The 6207-nt window shown below is 41.1% G+C and overlaps 1 long non-coding RNA gene across 1 annotated transcript; it reads right to left on the minus strand.

Moving 5' to 3' along the window:
- Positions 1-205: 205 nt before the first annotated feature.
- Positions 206-1421, minus strand: LOC132155595 (uncharacterized). Its single transcript, XR_009437297.1, has 3 exons — positions 1245-1421; positions 872-962; positions 206-493 (listed from the first exon to the last, which is right to left on the minus strand). It is a non-coding gene; the product is annotated as an uncharacterized LOC132155595 (long non-coding RNA).
- Positions 1422-6207: the final 4786 nt, after the last annotated feature.

Here is a 6207-nt window from a genome sequence, read left to right on the forward strand (position 1 = left end):
TTGGCTTGTAAAGCAGGAAGCCTATGTGAACGCCGCTCCTCTCTCTCTCTCGCACCTGCAGTGCATTAGCGCTAATCAGGCAGGACAATGTTTCTGCCACACCCGGAACCGGAGTGGGAGGTGTCGCACACAAATCGATCCCTCGAGAAACTCGTGACTCGTCAAGAGGGTTCCGCTCGCTGAGCGTTTTTGTCACACGTGACAACTACATCATAAATTCCACCAAACAACAACAATATGTTTGTCAGGGTTAATACATAATTTTTTGTCTTCCTAAGGACAAGACTTACCCCTGCAAACCAGACAAGTGAATGTATCCCTAACATTCCTGGACTGTTCATCAGTCAGTACCAATGTTGTATTCCTGTTTCGATGGACCACGTCAGAGAGTCCCTGAATGGCAGTTGTCACCTCAGACAAACCCTGAGCAGCCAGGACAAGCTCCTCGATCTTCTCGAACACACTGTCCAGTCCACCCTCGTCATCTCTGCGTCTGTGAACGAGAAACGTCTCATGTATATATTAAATTAGAAACTGTTAATGTATGCAAATGATGTGACATGCCATTACATTCAGATTGATTATGGACACAGAAATGATTGCTTTTGTGCCAATCAAATATTGCATAAAGTGTCCATTGACTGAAGGTGTCCAATTGTAGGAAATATATACTTGTATCAAAGAAAAGACTCAAATAAACATGGCAGTGTTTCTGAACAGACTGACGGAGAAATGTGCCATTATTTTAGGTGCTTTCATGTAGTCTCTTTGAATATGTTGTATCAGACCAGCTCTGCTCTTTAATTCAGGCCATGCTTAGCCTTTTACAGTGCCTGATGTCAGGAGGAAAAACTGAGGGGGTGTGACTTACGAGATTCTTTGCCTCTTTTGTTGCACAGCTTGGAAATCAACCTCTGGTACAGCCATGATTTTTCATGAGATCTGCTTCCAATAAAAGGTGCCTAATTGAGTATAAAATACACAGTATGTATGAATAAAAGCTCACTCTTGAAGACGGACATGTGAATGCATATTCATTTAGTTTTTATCTGAAATGGCAAAGGTTTGACATTGTTTATGGCTCCAGTTTAAAATGCGAGACCTTATAAATGTTGACGTGACAATTAATAGCCCAATATATTAGCAACTTAAAAGTTCATGCTATTGTCACAGTACATTTTCAAGAGACAGGGTCATATAAACTATAATTTGAGATGGTAAATAAAATTGTTCAAATGAAGCACCTCTTGTTCCTTCTGAGTCCAATATTTCCACTCCATTGTGGTCTGTCAGGATGAGTTGTTCATTGCTTCCTAAGGCATCTTTTACTTTGGCAATCATGGATGGGACACTGGCCTCCTGCTCAGTAAATCTTACAACCACCATTCTGCTGTTCACAAGCTTTCCACTCTGTACCTCTTCCAGACAGTCCTGGAATTCAGAACAACTAAATTTAGGTTCATTTAAAATTTTGAACATACAAGAGAACATTTATATTTATATTCTATTGACCCTCTGCTCCAGGGAAAACTGCAACATTGGTATCGTCAGTGAGGTACAGGCTCTGGCTGGTTACCTAAAAAGAAGTAAGATTTAGGCAAAATCCTGGTAATGGAATTCAATAACCGTATCCACTATTGTTAGGTGCAAAAATCCATTACTACTATCGGTTGCTAGTTTATTAGGTTCACCTAACGTAAGCTAAAATTAATGTAATCCAATACAACAGTCCTGCAAAAAAAGCCTGTACAGTTATTATAATGCAAAAATTATACATTTTTGTTGAAACTGTTCTGTTTTGTTGTTTTGTTTCTGTTTTGTTGAAACTGATCAGCTAGACATTACATGTCTAAAGGAGTTGCTCCTTCAAATTTCAAAGCTTACACTTACGCTTGGTCTTCTTTTCTAATGTTTTGCTTTTCCTTTCAGATTCCTTTATTTCCTATTCTGGTTACCACTGTTTGCTCGTTCCTAGTTTTTAGTTTCGAAAATCGCAATTTAAAAATCTCCTCAATTCGCAGATTGCTCGCTGGAATTCAATTTTATGCAAAACTAGCAATAATTTCTGCTCCTTCTCTTCTATGATTAGATTCCTAAAAATTCACCCCAGATCCTCAGATCACTCACCCCTATCCTCACTCTCTAACGGAGCTCCCCTTTCTAAAACCTGGTTCAGATCTCATCTAGTTTCTGTCCTTAAAAACTGTAGCCTATCCCCTTCCTTGTATACTGGACACTCATTTAGGATTGGAGCAGCTACTACAGCAGCCGAACGTGGCGTTCCTACAGCAGCTATCAAGATCCTGGGAAGATGGTCTTCCTCCGCATTCGAGTCTTACATAAGACCTGACCTAAAGACCATCCTTGAAGCTCAGCAAGCTCTGCAGTAATAATTCAGGTAAATTCCTATGAAACTACTGGTGGTGGTGCCATGCTCTATCTATCTGTCGATAGTTAATAATAATAATAATACATTTTATTTGTAATGCGCTTTTCTTAGACCCAAAGCGCTACAGTAATAAAGTAATAAATAAAGTAAAACAAAACACCAAAAGCAATACAACAATTCATTATAGAAAGACAGTCTTGAATAAATGTGACTTAATCAACTTTTTAAAATCATCCAACGTTGGTGCATTTCTGACGTGCAGAGGAAGTACATTCCATAGCTTAGGGGCTTTATATGAAAAGGCTCTTTCCCCCATGGTCTTTAGCTTGCATGATGGCTGGTTAAGTGAAAGAGAGTTAGTAGAGCGAAGAGAGCGTGATGGAATATAAGGGCTGATGAGTTCACAAAGATACTCAGGTGCAGTCCCATGAAGTGCCTTGTATGTTAAAGTAAGAATTTTAAAATCAATTCTCGCATTTACGGGAAGCCAGTGTAATTGTGAAAGAACCGGTGTGATGTGTTCACGAGGAGAAGTACAAGTGAGCACACGAGCGGCAGAATTTTGTATATACTGAAGCTTGCTCAACGATTTAGCTGGAAGGCCAGAGAACAAGGCATTACAATAATCTAACCTAGTTGTTATGAAGGCATGTATAAGCCTTTCTGTGTCTGCAAAAGAGAGAAAAGGTCTAAGTCGAGCTATGTTTCTCAGGTGGAAAAATGCAGTTTTAGAGATGTGTTTTATGTGTGCTTCAAATGATAATTGTGAATCAAAAATGACACCAAGATTTCGCACCTGTGAAGTGGGGATTACCGTGCAGGAATCAACAATCAAACTGATCTGCTCGGCCTTACGTGTGGCTGCCACTGTACCAATCCGCATCAGTTCAGTTTTGGAGCCATTCAGCTTCAGGAAGTTGTTATGCATCCAGTTACTGATCTCTGCTAAACAACCACGTAAAGCTATTAATGAGCAATGGACATCAGGACTAGTGGTGATGTAAATCTGCGTATCATCCGCATAGCAGTGATACCCAAGACCATGTTTCCTAATGATCTGCCCAAGTGGAAGCATATAAATATTAAATAATATTGGACCCAGTACTGAACCCTGAGGAACTCCCTGTCGAACAGGCACGGTATCTGATTTATAGTTACCCAAGCCAACAAACTGGGCACGTTTAGTTAAATAAGACCGAAACCAATTGAGGACAGCTCCAGAAAGACCCAACCAATTTTCCAGCCTGTCAAGCAGAAGAGAGTGACATATAGTGTCAAAAGCAGCACTGAGGTCTAACAAGACCAAAATACTGTATGCACCTGAATCCGCTGTGATAAGAAGATCATTTATGACCCTAATTAAAGCGGTTTCAGTACTATGCCCTCTTCTGAACCCAGATTGAAAAGGTTCAAAGAGACTGTTAAGAGCTAGGTGATTATTTAACTGAACAGCCACAACACGCTCAAGAACTTTAGCCAAGAATGGGAGGTTAGAAATCGGCCTGTAATTGGATAAATCAGATACATCACAACCATTCTTCTTAGGGACTGGTGTAATGGCAGCTATTTTTAGTTCTGGAGGAACAATTCCAGAGGTCAATGACAAGTTCACAATTGAAGTCATAAAAGGGCAGATTGATGCAAGGCAGTTCATGATGACCGAGCAGGGAACCGGATCTAAAATACTGGTTGTAGAGTTCATGGACTTCACTGTACTTATAATAAAATCATCTCCGACCATTTCAAAGTTTGAAAAGGTAGTAGTTGGGAAGTTTGAAGGCTGGATATTAACTAGCTCAAGAGGAGTGATGGTATTTAAAGTGCTATATATATCCTCAACCTTACCAGTGAAATAATGAAGAAACTTATTGTACTGTTCAACAGAGGAATGAACAACGGCCTTAGTTGGTTTGAGAAGATTGTCAACAGTCTTAAACAGCGATTTAGTATTTGTTGCAGCGTTACCAATAATGCTTGAATAGTAGCTCTTACGTGCAGTATTCAAAGCAGAATGGTAAGCAGACTGTTGTTCAGTGTAAAGAAGCCTGTGCACCGTCAGGCCAGATTTTTTGTACTGCCGTTCTAATTGTCTTCCGGCAGCTTTCATTAAACGTAAATCCGGGGTAAACCATGGACAGGGTTTCCTAAAAGTAACAAGCCGTTCTCGCACAGGTGCGAACTCATCCAAAAGTGAGGAAAGCATGGAATTATAGTGCTCCACGGAGTTAGTAGTGGGAAGCCCAGAGACAAAAGTCGAAAAAAGAGTGAAGTCCATGTGCTTGATGTTACGGAATTTGATAGTGCGCTCAGAAATAGATCGTGAAGACATAACATTTATGTCAAAAGTAATAAGTCTATGATCACTTATACTCATGTCGATACTATCCAGAGATTGGATACCAACACCAGCAGAACATACCACATCCAATATATGGCCCAGCCTATGGGTCGGAAAAGTAACATGCTGTTTAAAGTCAAAACCATCCAAAATGTCCAAAAAAGTAGCAGTTTTGACACAGTTTGGATTATCAATATGGAAATTGACATCGCCAGTCAAGACCATAGACGGACAGAGTGGACTAAGAAGTGTCAGCAACTCAGTAAACTCAGAAAAAAATAAAGGATTAGGTTTTGGTGGACGATAAATTAGCAGCACAAGAATAGGTGAAGCACCATTGACTTTAAAAACCAGACATTCAAATGATGAAACAGTAGGAGCATCAATAACATCAATTGATATATTAGATACAAATATTGCAGCCAAGCCACCACCCTTACCCGAAGCTCGAGGCACGTCAATATATTTATATCCAGATGGGGCACACATGTTCAAATTAAGATAGTCATTGTCTTTATGCCAAGTTTCACTGAGACAGAGAATATCAATTTTCCTGTCAAGGATAGTGTCAGTGATAAGTGCCGTTTTATTGTTTATTGACCTCGTGTTGAAGTGAGCGAGTCGCATAGTGCTACAGCACACATTCGCCGCGGGTTTTTGAGAGAGAACCTCTGGATAGCGTAGGTTACTATGGCCGATTCCACGGGAACCCGAAGTACGACGCAGCGAGCGCCTGCGGTTAGACCAAAGTGCAGTGACTCCAGCACCGGCAGTAGAGCGACTCTGACGAGACCCTCTATGATTATAACTAGGCCGGCGGAGGAGCTGCATGGAACGCAAAGTTTGTATGACGCTGATATCTGGACGGTAATGGTGTCCCAGGGACAAAAGATCAGAGAGAGAGTACCTCAGCATGGTGAAGTCCAGAAGTACGGTCCACTGCTTTACGCTGGTTCCTGATAAAATCAGATCGCAAATAATCCAGGTGATCATATGAAGTCGCATGATAACATCCAAGAGTTGTTACACAGCCATTGCACACGGAGAACTTGACGCAACTCCAGTGACTCGTTTGATCTCACACGGAGACAGCAGCAACAGGCAGAGACAGTGCAGGTGAATCACGGCAACCAGATGTGAGCAGCAGCAGATAGACCAGGGGGAAACACTTTAAAACGCTGGCTCAGTAAAGGTAAATATATGGAAATCCAGCAGCAGGTTAAGACTCAGAAGAGTTTAAAATTATTCAGAAGAGTTTAAAATTAATTAAAATAATAAACAACTAAAAATACGGCAGGAGAAGTGGCAGCCAAACGTGCGCCAACGTCCTCTCCGAAACCGGAAGTGAGGTGTGACATCAGATGTGGGGCTCAGTTCAGTTTTCATAACTCGTGCTATGAATTAGCTGCGTTGTTCTGCGTCACCTCATCTTCGCATGGCCTTAGCGGCCTCACGTATATCGCTGCATAGCTTTCGCACG

Source organism: Carassius carassius, chromosome 13 (assembly GCF_963082965.1).
Source record: "Carassius carassius chromosome 13, fCarCar2.1, whole genome shotgun sequence".
Taxonomy (NCBI): domain Eukaryota; kingdom Metazoa; phylum Chordata; class Actinopteri; order Cypriniformes; family Cyprinidae; genus Carassius; species Carassius carassius.